Source organism: Coffea eugenioides, chromosome 1 (assembly GCF_003713205.1).
Source record: "Coffea eugenioides isolate CCC68of chromosome 1, Ceug_1.0, whole genome shotgun sequence".
Lineage (NCBI taxonomy): Eukaryota > Viridiplantae > Streptophyta > Magnoliopsida > Gentianales > Rubiaceae > Coffea > Coffea eugenioides.
Window position 1 is genome coordinate 33,556,995 of NC_040035.1, and position 15,321 is coordinate 33,572,315.

Below are 15,321 nucleotides of genomic sequence, written 5' to 3' on the forward strand. Positions count from 1 at the left end.
GAGGAAATGATAATTTGAAAGACGTCGTCTTACACCTCGCCGTCGATCGAATATGGCTAATGATGATGTTAGGCAGTGAAATTTTAGTACAAGGAGAAGTCCGGTTATGGAACATGTAATCCAAGAAATAGATGTCGCTCTTGCGGACCTCCGTGTGCCCCATCTTTTTGGAAATGATATTGTGAGCCATCATATAAATAAGGAAATGATGGCGAGATTCGAAAACATTCGCCAAAATAGTCTCCTTCCTCGTAGAACGAAAAGGTTGGTACTCAAGACCAAACCTAGCCATGGCCAAAGATGGATCTCACCTCCTATTCGGGGGGAACAAACTCCTTCTTCAAATCAACTGGCCGTCCGTCATCCATACACCTTAAAATCACAGCTAAGTCTTGTCGTGACAAGCGGATTCGTCTCCCACGCACCCACGACTCAACCATTTCATCACTGTGGCGCGCCTTACTCTCAATGTTGGCGTAAAACTCTCGCACCAAGTCGGAATAATAATGATTGGGTATGGTGAGAATCGGACCCCACCCAAGCTGAGCAAAAGCCTCCGAGATGCGATACACCATCTCAACCTCTGGACTAACGTGCATCTCGAACAAGAACTCCAAATTAGCATGCTCGCCATGCCACTCTTAATTCCTGCGATTGTTGAATCTAGCACTGTCAAAAACCGATTTCCCCACTCCACAAGAGGTGCCCTTACCAGGCTGTCAGCTAACTGGTGGAGGAGAAGTGATGTCTCCTCCTCAGTCACTTCCATTTCCTCATTAACTTCCCTCTCATCACTGCTAGAGAAGGAATATATCACTCTTCTTCCCCTTGGCATAGTACCTATTATAAAAATGCAATTATCCACATGTACTAAGACACAGTTCATATTTTGAAACTAAATATTCTAAATTGATCCAAATAACCTCAAATTCATTTCCTCAAGTTTAAATCATCAAATAAGCGTATTTAAACGACCAAACAAGAAGAGACATATTTTCTGCTAAAAATTTCCCAAAATCACCAATTTAATCAAGATATGTAACAATTATAACTCAATCAGTGAAAATAATATCAATCATGATTATAACCATCTATACTTAATAACAATAATGTGCAATTAGCTAAAACTATGATTAGGCAAAAATTAGACTAATTAACTCACAAAAGCAATCAAATTACTCACTATACACAATGCATATACTAACACATCATCAACTAACTATTCTTAACCATAATCATTGATCACCAATGGCTCAAAAACATCCTAAACCCATCTTCCAATTTCTTTCAACTATAGCAATTGTGAATTTTAAAGCACTAATAACCCAACAAATTGCAACATTTAAACATATAAACATGCTTAAACAATCTTAATAAGCATGAATAAAATAAAAAATAGTCATATACATCATCAAATTTTAGAAATTAAAAGATGTCAGAAAGCTCAAGTTAAAAAAAATTGAACTTCTAAAATCAAAAGATTTAACGAAGAAACTTACCTTAATCACGTAGAAGAATGTTTGGTGAAGCTAAATATGTGAAAAGCCCTATGAAACAACCTCTAATTGACATCCAATTGAAGAAATTTGAATTCAAAAACCCTAGCCTTCAATCCCTTAAAAATCGAATTTGAGGTGTTTTTCTTCGATTTTAATCGATTAGAAAGGTTATATGATGCTCAAAAGGTGTTGGATTGATGTTTTCTAGCAAGTTTATAGAGAAAAGATGAGAATTTGTGAGTTGGGCAGATAAAAAGAAGAAAACGTGCTTTGGAGAAGAAATGAGAAGAAGAAAAAAATGAAGAAGAAATCGTGTTTTGAAGCTGGTATTCGTTCCAGAAAACGTGACTCACAAAACGAGCCACCAAGCAGCGTTTTGTGAAGACGTGTTTCTTCACAAATGCTGCAGCATCAGAAACGCGACTCTGTGGAAAAACGTGACTTCAAGCGCGTATTTAAAGCACGCTTTTGGTTTCTGATCCAGGCGTGAAAACGCAACTTAGATGAAAACGCGACTCTCTGTTGCATTTTGAAGGCACGTTTTCTTCAGTATAGGTGCAAAATTGAAAATGCGCTTATGAGAAACACGACTCCAAGGCGCGTTTTAAGGCCAGGTGCGTTTTCTTCTGCGAAATTTTTGCAGAAATCCAACTTTGAAAAATTACCATTGGTACCCCAATCACTCAAAATACATCATAGATCATTCGTTTGCAAATTTTATCAAAGCACGCACATGTAAAACAATGAAAACATGCATTTTACCCGTTTTTAACGAATCAAATGCATCTTTAACGTAAATCAAGGGGTTGAGTTGTTTGATCAAAGTTCACCTTTTTCATCTCAAATGGTCATCTTTGCTTCCATTTGGCAACCCTATAATACAAAAACAACAAATTAACTAAAAGATGTGTGTTAAACGCAAAATCACACCAAATTAACACATATAACATAAACATTCGGTTGCCTCCCAATTAGCACTTTTGTTTATAGTCGTTGGCTCGACTCAAAGGTTAGGATTCTTAAATTGAAGAAATGTTGTCCAAAAGACATATAAACCCTTTGAGAACGATTTCATCTGCCAAGTAGGGTTTTAATCGTTGTCCATTGACCTTGAACCGCTCATTTCTTGTATTAGCTATTTCAACCGCTCCATAAGAAAATACTTGAGTAACTTCAAATGGTTCCGACCACCTTGACTTAAGTTTTCCCGGAAATAACCTCAGGCGTGAGTTAAATAAAAGCACTTTTTGCCCTACCTGGAATTGTTTAGGGATAATATACTTATCATGCCAATTTTGATCTTCTCTTTATAAATTTTGGCATTTTCATAAGCATATAGCCGGTGTTCCTCCAATTCACTTAATTCAAGTAGCCTCCTTCCATCTGTAAGATTAAAATCCATGTTAATTGCTTTAATGACCCAATAAGCTCTATGTTTAATCTCTACAGGTAAGTGACAAGATTTTTCATAGACTAAACGATATGGCGACATTCCTAAAGGTGTCTTAAATGCTGTTTGATAAGCCCATAGTGCATCATCTAACTTTGTAGCCCAATCTTTGCGTGACTTGTTCACTACTTTCTTTAAAATGAGCTTTATCTCTCGATTAGCTAGCTCTGCTTGTCCGTTGGCTTGGGGATGGTACGAAAGTAATGTCTTGTGCCTACAACCATATTTGAATAATAAGGAATCCAGTTGTTTGTTACAGAAATGTTTCCTTCATCATTTACTATAGCCTTAGGTATACCAAACCTGCAAAAAATGTTCTTTTTAAGGAACCGGAGTACAACCTTAGAGTCATTAGTAGGTGAAGCAATTGGCTCTACCCATTTAGATACATAATCTATTGCTACTAAGATGTACTTATTATTAAAAGAACTAGGGATGGTCCCATAAAATCTATACCCCACACATCAAATAACTCAACTTCTGAGAAAGTAGTTAGGGACATTTCATTTTTTCGAAATATATTTCCAGTTCTTTGGCATGCATCACAACTTTTAACGTATTCCTTAACATCTCAGTACATAGTTGGCCAATAAAACCTTGATTGCCATATCTTTGCTACAGTTTTTGAAGTGTTAAAATGACCACCTGTTTCAAGATTATGACAATGATATAAAACATTATGTACCTCATTTTCGGGAATATATTTGCGCACCATACCATCGGCACAATGTTTATATAGCAATGGTTCCTCCTAAAAGTAATTTTTGACATCATACAAAAATTTCTTCTTTTGATGATAATTAAGTCCCTTAGGAATTTCTCCACTTACTAAATAATTAGCAATATCTGCATACCATGGAGAATTTATGATTGCTAGGACAAACTCATCCGAAAAATTTTCTTGGATGGGAACTTGATCATTGACTGGGATATATTCTAAGCGTAATAGATGATCCGCCACAAGATTCTCCGTTCCCTTTTTGTCTATAATCTCCACATCAAATTCCTGCAATAACATAATCCACCAAATTAGTCTCGATTTTGCATCTTTCTTATGTAACAAATATTTAAGAGTTGCATGTCCGTATATATGATAACTTTAGATTCTACTAAATAGGATCTAAATTTATCTAAAGCAAATATCACCGCCAATAGCTCCATTTTCGTTGTTGCATAATTGAGTTGTGTCTCATTTAGCAATTTACTAGCATAATAAATGACATGCAACATTCCTTCCTTCTTTTGCCCCAAAACTGCTCTAGCTGCATAGTCACTTGCATCGCACATCAATTCAAATGATAGTGACCAATCGGGCGAAGTTATTATTAGAGCAGAAATCAATTCCTTCTTCAACCTTTCAAATGCAACCAAACAATTGTCATCAAATTGAAAAGGGGTATTTTTACATAATAAATCACACAACGATTTTACTATAGTAGAAAAATCTTTAATAAAACGTCTATAAAAGTCGGCATGTCCTAGAAAACTCCTTATCCCCTTGACATTGCTTGGAGGTGGCAATTTTTCGATGACTTCTATTTTGGCTTTATCCACCTCAATTCCCTTGGAGAAAATCTTGTGTCCTAAGACAATTCCTTCTTTTACCATAAAATGACATTTCTCCTAATTTAGTACAAGATTTGTTTCCTCGCATCTCTACAAAATTGATTCCAAATTATGAAGACAATGGTCAAACGATGAACCAAACACAGAAAAATCATCCATAAATATCTTCATAATTTTCTCAATATAATCTGAAAATATAGCCATCATGCAACGTTGAAAAGTCGTAGGAGCATTGCATAAACCAAATGGCATCCTTCTAAAGGCAAAAGTGCCATAAGGACACGTAAATGTGGTATTCTCTTGATCCTCCGGGACTATAACTATTTGATTATATCCTGAAAAACCATCAAGAAAACATCAAAATTCATATCCAGCTATTCTCTCCAATAATTGATCAAGAAATGGTAAAGAAAAATGATCTTTTCTTGTTACCGCATTTAACTTACGATAATCAATACACACTCTCCACCTTACCACAAGTCCAGATGGAATCAATTCATCATTTTTACCCACAATTGTAGTTATTCCACCTTTCTTTGGTACCACATGAATTGGACTAATCCAAACACTATCAGAGATAGGAAAGACTATACCTGCGTCAAGCCACTTGAGAATTTCATTTCTTATCACCTCTTTCATGTTTGGATTGAGTTTTCTTTGTGATTCCACCACTAGTTTGCAATTGTCCTCCAACAAAATTCGATGCATGCATATAGAAGGACTTATACCTTTAATATCTGAAATTGTCCATTCGATCGCCTTATTATACCTCCTTAAAACTCTTAACAACTTTGTACACTGCTCATCATCAAGGTCAGCGCTAACAATTACAGGTAAAGTGTTATTTTCTCCAAGAAATTCATACCTTAGATGAGTTGGAAGTGGTTTTAGCTCCAATTTTGGAGGTTCAACTTCCGAAGGTTGTGGAAGCCCTTTTTCTTGACCAAGACTTTCATACAATTTACCTCTTTTATAAGGTGTTTGAAAATCCAAATACTTGGCCAATTCTTCAATCTCTTCACAATTACCTCCTTGCATACCTAAACTCATTAAACAATACTCAAGAGGATCGAAGTCAAAATTGATTTGGCTCATCTCTTGGATTAGTTTATCAATTGTGCCAATAGAATAAGCATGATCGGTGAATGACGGGTATTTTTTCATTTAATTCAAATTAAATTCAACATCTTCTTCATCTACTTGAAACTTCAACTTGCTATTTTTGACATCAATAATAGTACCAACAGTAGCTGGAAATGGTCTACCTAAAATAATTGGTATAGATATATTTTCTTCCATATCTAAAACCACAAAATCCACTGGAATAATAAATTTTTGAACTTTTATCAATACATTCTCCAACACTCCCAATAGATATCTAATAGACCTATCCGCTAGTTGCAAAGTAATATTAGTGCGTTTAAACTCATGTAAATCCAATTGTGTAGCTACCGTCAAAGGAATTAGTGATACACTAGCACCAAGATCACACAATACTTTAGAAAAATCAATGTTGCCTATGGTGCAAGGTATAGAAAAACTCCCTGGATCTTTCAATTTCGGTGGTAGCTTATTTTGTATAATTGCACTACACTCCTCCGTTAATGCTATTGTTTCACAGTCTTCCAACTTCTTCTTCCGAGTCATGATTTTCTTGAGAAATTTTGCATATGAGAGAATCTGCAAAATAGCATCGACAAAAGGAATGTTAATATGCAATTGTTTGAAGATTTTAACAAATTTTTCAAAATCTTTATCAAACTTATTCTGCTTGAGTCTTTGTGGAAATGGAACCGTAGGAGGTATCGGAATGGTAGCGGAAGATGATGGCTGACTTTCTCTTGGTTTCTCCAGGCTATTTTCCTCCACTATCGCCTCTTGGTTCCTCTGTTTTTATTCTTGTTTTTCATTCTCACCTTTCTCAACTTTCACCACTGGGGGATCTTCTAATTGTTTACCACTACGAAGAGTAATGGCCTTAACTTGCTCCTTGGGATTAACCTCCGTTTCGCTAGGTAGTTCTCCTTGATTTCGATTGTTCAAAGAACTAGCAATTTGGTCAATTTGGACCTCTACATTCCTGTACATTGTAGTAAGTTGGTCCAATCTTCCTTCTACTCGCTCAAATCCGTCCGAAGTAATCTTAGCGAGTTTTTCCACTGCAATCTCGCAACCTTGTTTAGTTTCAGCTTGTGGTTGTCTTGGTTGGAATCCCGATGGGTTGGCTGGCCTTAGTTGATTGCTTTGGTCTTTCCATCCAAATTTTGGATGATTTCTCCACGTCGGATTATAGTGTTCGAGTAGGGGTTATTTTGAGCATTACGATTGTAATTGTTGACAAATTGTACCTATTCAGAATCAACACATTCATTAGTATCATGTTCACCTCTACATATAGAACAACAAGCTACATGTGCATTAGATGAATTTGGACCAATTCCACCTTGTCTACTTAGCAACTTCATCACTTTATTCATTTGAGCACTCAGCATATTGAGAGTCTCCATTTCTATCATACTTGTGTGACGTCTTGTATTACCTCTCTCATTGGTCTATTGGTAGTTATTTGCGGCCATTTCTTTTATCAAATTCTGAGCTTCTTGGGGTGATTTACCCATTAAAGCGCTACCTGCAGCTGCATCAATCATAGTTTTAGTAGAAAAAAATAAGCCATTATAGAAGGTTTGTATGATTAACCACTCCGGCAGTCCATGATGTGGACATTTCAGAAACAAATTTCTAAATCTTTCCCATGCCTCATATAATGATTCACCTTCCAATTGGTTAAAACTAGTGATATCCATTCTTAGCTTAGCAGTCTTACCTGGTGAAAAATACTTATTCAAGAATGCTCTTGACAAATCATCCCATGTGGTGAAAGTGTTAGGAGCATGAGAGTGTAGCCAAAGTTTAGCTTTATCTCTCAATGAAAATGGGAACAATCTTAGCCTTATAGTTTCATCACTAACTCCATTCATTTTAATTGTATCACATATTTTCAAGAATGTAGCTAAGTGTGAATTAGGATCTTCTACTGCATTACCTCCAAATTGAGATTATTGAACCATTTGTATAAGTGATGGTTTAATCTCAAAATTGTTAGCATTTACCGTAGGTCTTGCTATGCTTGTTTGAGATCCTTGTGTTTCCGGTAAAGTAAAATCTCATAGAACTCACCTATTTGCTTCATTTTCGGGCATCTCTTCCTCAAATCGTAGCTCTATTAAGATTTCCTCTATCGGTTGCCAAACCTTTTGTTCCACTTGCTGTGGTGTATGCCTTCTTTGTCTACGTAGTATCCTCTCAATTTCTGGATCAAAAGGTACAACTTTTCGAGATGCTCGGTGTATACACTACAAACAGAAATAAGAGAGATTATGCAACTTCAATTATCAAAAACTGATTGAAATGAAAAAATAACTATAAACAGCTTAACTAATAAGAGTAAAGCTGTCTAAATTAATAGAGATTATTAGGCCCTAATATTGCCGCTCCCCGGCAACGGCGCCAAAAACTTGACAGGTTTTTAATATACGTACAAGTTAACAAATCCGAAATACACCCGTTTCACTACAAATATACAGGTCTAACTAGTAGTTTAGGACATTAATTGGGTCGATCCCACGAGGAGCAAAGTCTACAAGTTTTAGGTTCTTATTTTTTCTATTATTTAGACTTACAATGAATTTGAGTAGAAAAATTATATTGCTATTACCTAAATGTCTGATTTAATAAATACAAGATACAAATGGAGAAAAATTCACTAAAGACTTGAATCTAGGGATGTAGATTCGACTTATGGCACAAAGATCCAAATGAATGAATTTACAACTTGTTACTACTCTTGTTTAACTAAGGATTCATTTCCATTAATGCCAAATTTCATTCTCATGATAAAAATGGTCTAGAACAGCCTAGTTTTCCCTAATATCTTGGTGAAACTAAAACTGTACTTGTTCATGTATGAAATGCAAATTTAATTCACTTGAGTGTAATTCTATTCTCATGAATTAACAACTCAAGCTCTACTCATGTTATCCATTATTATTACCAATTCTCATTGAGTAATAACAACTATAAACCTGCTATTGGTGATCAAACAATAACAAGTAATAAAACATGCACAAGTAGACAATTTAATACAAGATGCAACAAGTGTAAATCACATTCAATTCATATCACTTGGCCATAAGTTTCAACTACTCCCTAGATATAGAAAATTAGCTACTCATGAATGATATAGTAAGCAAACTCATAACTTCATTAATGAAAAACATCATAAGTACAAGAAGGAGAAAGATAGCTTAGCCAAGTTAATTGGTGAAGCCTCCCAAAAATCTGCTATAATTTGCACTAGATGATTACAAAAATGAAGTCTCAAAGTGCTCTACAAAATCTGCTAGCTAGAGAGAATATGTCTACCAGAAAAATAGCTAACTTCTCAATGTCCGGACCTCTTCATGTTCCTCTGCATAAAAACTGCTCAAAAACTCACTTTTCCACCTGTAAATATTTTCTTGATTGATTCTCAATTCTGCAATTATTAAGATAGTCAATAACCATTGTTTTTGACTTGACAATAAGCCTTATTATCTGCCCTTTTGTCTTCTGAAGCATGTGCAACCGAATTCCCTTGTTAAATAAAGCTGGAAAGTAGTATGAACACAAGAGAAATGGCTGAGCAAATTGCAGAATTTCGGCTACAAAACGCGACTTGACAAAACGCGGCTTCAAACCACGTTTTGTTGACTCGGGTTTTCAACTCTGTGTTTTTGGCTCGATTCAACTGCTATTTTCTCTATGATGGAGGCCGAACTAGCTTTTGTGAAAAACATAAAAGTTGTAACCCTTTGAATTAGCTTTATAATTCTTTAAGAATCATTCAAATCGGAGTTTTGTAGACTGAGATATGATCGAAATACTATCACCTGGTCAAACCCCTGTTTCAGTCTCGTCCATAAAATGCAACTTCTGTATTTCGACTTTTTGTCCATGAAAACAACAAAATTGGATTTCGATGTTTTCATACCAAATCTAGATCTCTTTCTTAGCTTCAAAATGGTCTAAAAATCACCTCAATCCGATATGTGTAGCTCCAGATATAGCCGAAATACCGAAGAATGTCAAAACTGTCTTGAACTGCATTTCTTCAATTAAGCATTTTTCACTTCATTACTTCTTTATCCATTTCAATTCATCACAAATCTTCAGATTTCTTCTCAATTCATACTCTTTGATGATTAAATCATTGATCCTGCAATAAAATGAAGTTTTTACCCTTAAAATCAATAGAAATGCAATGTTAGCCACTTTAATAAAAATTATATATTTTTACCATAACCCTAATTATTTTAGTTTCAAACTAGATTAAACTACTGAAATTAACTGATAAAATACACTTAAAAATACATAAAATATACTCTTATCAGGATGGAGGGGAAATAGGTGAAGGAAGGTGCGTGGGGAAGAGGAGAGGGAGAGAAAGAGGCTATAAGATGGCAGGGATGAGGAAAAGTGAATGAGTGGGATAAGATGTGGTAGGGATAGCGGGGTAGGATGGTTGGAGAGGTGGTATAGGTGGAGGGAGGGGAAAAGGAAATGATGGTGAGGGTTTAAGAGGGTGGTGTGGGCCAGAAGGAGAGTAGAATAGCACAATTTGAAATGGAAAAGTATGTCTTAATTATTTTTTGGACATTTTTGTCCTTGAAAATCTATGTTGGCAAGTAATACATGTTTATTTTCGGTTACAAAAGAGTTGATCTCACTGGAATGACGTGAAAGGCTCATTCTAAATAGATTAGTGACCTTTTCGGTAAAAACAAAAGTTGAGTGAGCAACTAGTGTAATTTTACATAGTTTGGTGACCTTTTTGGTCATTTACTCATTTTTAATGGTTTTTTATTTTTTTTAATATCGGGGGGAGGGGGCGGAATTTAAAAAGAGCAAATTGCGCCAAATGTTACTAAACTGTACACTTGTACTAGTCTAGGTCATTAAACAATTTTCTTAATCGAAAATGTCACTGAACTAATCAAATTGCATGTTTTATGTCATTCCCTATAATTTGACAGTCAAAACAAATGGAAGAGATGTCACGTGACTTGCAAGTTGATTTTTTTAGGGGTAAACTCGTCTAAACAACTTTTGCTTGAAGTTTTTCTCCCTCGTAACTCACATATCCTCTCTTTTTCTCTCCCAACCGTTAGCAGCAGAGAAAAGTTTAAAACTTCCTCCCCTCAAAACCCAAAAATAGACTAAAAAATTATAGCTTCAATATAGTCTTGAACTGGCACGGTTTCAACTCTGAGTTAAGGATTTATTGTTTTAGATAGGTTTATGATTGGGAAGGAAGGGTGCTCAAGTCACCAGTGAAATTTTTGTGACCGTGAAGAAAACCTCTTTCTTTTCGCGCCAAATTGCAAATGTCTAGTGAAATTTTCTAAAAGCTTTACCAGAACAAAGATACCGAGTAGCGGAGATCGTGATAAAGCCCTAGCAATTAATCCTCCTCCTCTCCTCATGAATAAAGAGCCGAACCCAACTGTCGACATCGAAGATCTAGCCACAAACAGTTATGAGAGATTCTATGCGCAAGTTGCTGCCTTGCTATAGCTTTGATTTAGATCGTCAAAACTTGAATGCCTAATTTGGAGTTTACGGTAGAAGGGAAAATTTGAGAAGGTTTAAATTAGGCCCAGTTCATGTTGAGCGAACCACAGACAAAAGGAAGGAAAAGTATTGGAGAGGTTTCATGTTTTTTTTTTTTTTTTTGGCTGATCTTTTATTGGTTGCAGTTTTGGGAAAGCAAGAAACAAGTTTGAACAAAAAGTTTCATTTTACGTAAGGCCCAAAACCTATTTGTAAAAATGACAAAGAGAAAACTTGAAAAAAAAATCCTCTTCCTTTTCTTGGAAGGCAAAAAAACCTCAAAAAACAATGATTATGAATCCCTGCCATTTGCTGGCTAATGGTGTGGAGACAGTAAGGAAAAATTCACTTCAAATTTGAACAAAATTCACAAGGGCCTTAGGGTGGAAAGGAGAATGGAGCCTGATTGTTATCTATAATGTTCACGCGGGCAGAAGACAAACATCAACCAAAAAGCTAAATCGACGATTTTGCCCTTCAAAAACCAAGCTTACAAGTCACATGATATCCATTCTACTTGTTTTGATGGCCAAATTACACAGAATGACACAAACCATGCATTTTGGTTAGTTCAGTAACATTTTTGGCTAAGAAAATAGTTTAATGACCTAGATCAGTACAAGTACATAGTTTAGTGATATTTAGACCAATTTGCGAAATTTATAATTTTAGGTATAATTTTTTTTAATGACCTAGACCAGACCAGAAATTAGCGAAATTTATAATTTTACTTGTTAGATAGCAATAATATTTTTTTATAATTTTCTTAATTTTATCAATTTTTTGTATTTGTTAGTAATATACATCCATACATATATGTATGAATATTGTAATTTGTAACATTATTATATATTTTATTTTTTAAGTATTTAAAAAATCAAAATTTGTGGAACTTGAGTTCCATGCTTCAGGACTTTCGCCTTACTTGGGCGGACATAAAACATTCCACTCAATGCTCTCACCTTTTAAAACATTGTTTAATGATAGGCAAACACACTTTCAACATCTTAGTCACAGGATAGGCTCTGATTGCAGGGTGACAATGCTTCTTTTGTGCCCTGATATTAATTTCATAAAGTTTGGCAAAAAATAAAAAGACAAAAAGGCTGTTATTGTAGGCTAGTTTCAATTAATCGAAATGCTAAAATACGTGGGTCTAATTGGATTTATTTACATACTTTGCGAATTTGAAGAGCATATCGGACTTATGGATCATTTGCCCAAATTAGGGATAAACCATATGCAATGTGCTACACATAAAATGACTAGGTTTTAAAGTCAATGAGAGAAGAAGAATAAGATCCAGATCTTTTGCATACTTCTTATGATAATAGCCATTGCATCGTCTAGTTTTTCACGACGTTTGAATGCAGAACATAATATATTCACAACAGCATTCAACATAAAATTACACATGGTGAAAAAATAGAGTGTGGAATAGAGATCGACATAGAAGAAAGGATAGAGAATCCGAACTTGTGGAATAGACAGACTATAGAACAAGAAAGCTTGTCAACTTTTACCGTGCATTTTTTTTTTTTTTTTGAAATAATAAAAGGATGATGAAGTTACTCGACACCAGGGCCTCTCTTGATCAGATGGAAGAAGAATTCCATCTGAATCTTCTCCCGGTATACTTGTGTCCCATTTCAGTCCATCTGATTCGGATGATCCAAATTGCAAAATATGTTCAAGATTCACGTTCCTGAAACACTGGATAGTCGATAATAAACCTTACACGTACCTTCCAGCTCAAGAAATGTAAGTGTAATTGATGGTTTTAACCATTGTTGTATCACTTGCCTCGTTAATAGGTTCAAGAGCATGACGTTTCAGAATGCATGACATTTGTGGAAATAGTGCAGACAAGACAATGAGGAAATTAAGAAATTCACAGAAAACGAGTCCATATCTATGGAAAAAGCTCAATTCTTCACTAGGTGAAAATCTATCTTCATAACTTAGAGAATAGGCTTAGTTGGGTTTTTGTACTATCGTACAATTTTTGCAGTTTTTAAACAATCTAATATATAGTCATATAATTTTTCGTACATGTAAATTGTGTTCCTGTACACAAATTGCAATATATAACAACATCTGTACATGTAGATCTACACCAAATTTAAACCAAAAAAAATGTATAACAACCATATGCAATTGTGCCCACTCCAATCTCTTACCTCCACGTTTGGAAAATACCATGCCTTCATGCAGAACCAAAAAAAAAAAAAAAAAGAACAAATACCATGCCCCTTAGGATAGAGCTATGATTCCATCGTAATTGCTTAAACAATTTAACATCCAAAATAATATTATCTTTTAAGTTGGAGTTTCTATCGTAATTGCTTAAACAATTTAACATTATATATCACGTGGTCAATAAAACAATAACTTTTTGGTCTGCAATGTCACATATTTGCTTATTATCAAAATTTTTAAATGCATGACAAAACTATTCGGATGAAAATTACAGATTTCTTCAACGACAATGTCACAACATAAATGTTTACGTGGGAATAATGGGAATATTGATTGAAGTCACTAAACCTAATACCTGCGCTGATTTTCTATTGGTTTCCAAATACTATGTTGAACTTATATAATCTTATCTTCTATTGCTAAGAGATATAAATCAAGTAACCTTTGTTACGGTATGCAGAATATTGTTTAACTCACTGGTTTAGCTTATAAAATGTACTTTTGTCAGGATTAAAAAGTAAACTATTCAAGGTTGAAATTGTTCTTCATTTTTAGTTAATCCTTTTATTTCTCAGCCAGCCAATGCTAATTAATGAAAATCCCAAGAGTATAAGTCACCTCAAGGTATTTAATGAAAATTTTTGAGGAAGTTTCTTCGTGCTTGCCTATAGAGCAATTTGAATCGCTCTATTGTATTACTTATTGTCTTAAAGAGAAAATGAATTATGTTGAAGAAGTGTTTTATGTTTTTACAGTTTCTTTTTGGTTGAGTTGCATTGGAGATTGGAGAATTAATGACAATTTATGGTATTATATCGTTTTCACATGATCTTTGTTTTTTTTTTTTTTTTTGGATGAGGGTTTTCTTCAGCAAATTATATTTAATCAGATCCTTGGATCAACATGTAGGATACAATATGAAATTTGTTAATATGATTCTTTAATTTTTTATTTTGAAAAATTAAACTATAAAGGGGGCCCTCACCTTATGGTCCAACCTTCTCTTGCTACCATAAGAAGCGAGTAAAGGCGAAAAAATGGTTCATCCAACAAATGTGGCGCAGGTCAATCAAATCCTTTAAAGGGCAAGTGTTTGTTCGATGGCAACCCAAACTATTCGATTTAGTCCTTTCTTACCAAAACATAAAAGTTGTAGATAATCACGACAACTCAATCTGTTTTTTTGATTATTTCAACAAAATGGAGGCAATTAAGGAAAAAAAGTGGGTGCAATTAAAATGATAAAATTTATTAATTTAGTCATTTATGGGAAGAACTAAACCCTGACTAGACAAATGAGTTTACATTTTTCCTTATGAATTATGTGATGGATTTGAAAATCAAAAGCCTTTGTATATGTTTTTTTTTTCACCACATTGTGCATAGGATAATCCAGAAGAAAAACAATGTAAAGGAAGAGAGAAATTAATATAGTTGAATATAAGGAAACTAAAAGATGTTATGCTTTCTATATATTCTTCCTATTTATATGGATGGAAAATTAATTTTTTCATAAAATTTCATACTTCAATCAAATACCAGTGTTTCATGATCAATGAGCAAAGGGCAAAAAAAACAAAAACTTTACTAAAGATAAATAACAATTTTATTTAGGGCCTCGATAGCGAATACATTACAACCTTAAAACTGGATGCACAGGACACAACAAAAACTTATAGCAAGCGAAAACTTTGAATTGAGGTTTTGCCCTGACGCATGATTAGGGCACCTTATTAGAAGAGATCCATGCAGCAAAGACTTAGAATTACTTTGACATAATTCAAAAAAAAAAGATACATGAGAATAACTCAAGAGTCGAGACCACAATCTTATATGTATTGAAAGATTTGCAAACATAGCTCGGTAATTAGGGGAATCCATTAGGGTATAACATTGAAAGGACCCTTTATCTTTTTCAAAAACTACATTCTCAAACAAGAACTGAGATATTTCTGCTGC

At 34.5% G+C, this 15,321-nt stretch overlaps 1 non-coding gene across 1 annotated transcript; it reads left to right on the forward strand.

Annotated features, from left to right (window-relative positions):
- The first annotated feature begins 7,221 nt into the window (after positions 1–7,221).
- Positions 7,222–7,328, forward strand: LOC113753225. The gene has a single exon (XR_003465003.1). It is a non-coding gene; the product is annotated as a small nucleolar RNA R71 (small nucleolar RNA).
- The last annotated feature ends 7,993 nt before the right edge of the window (positions 7,329–15,321 follow it).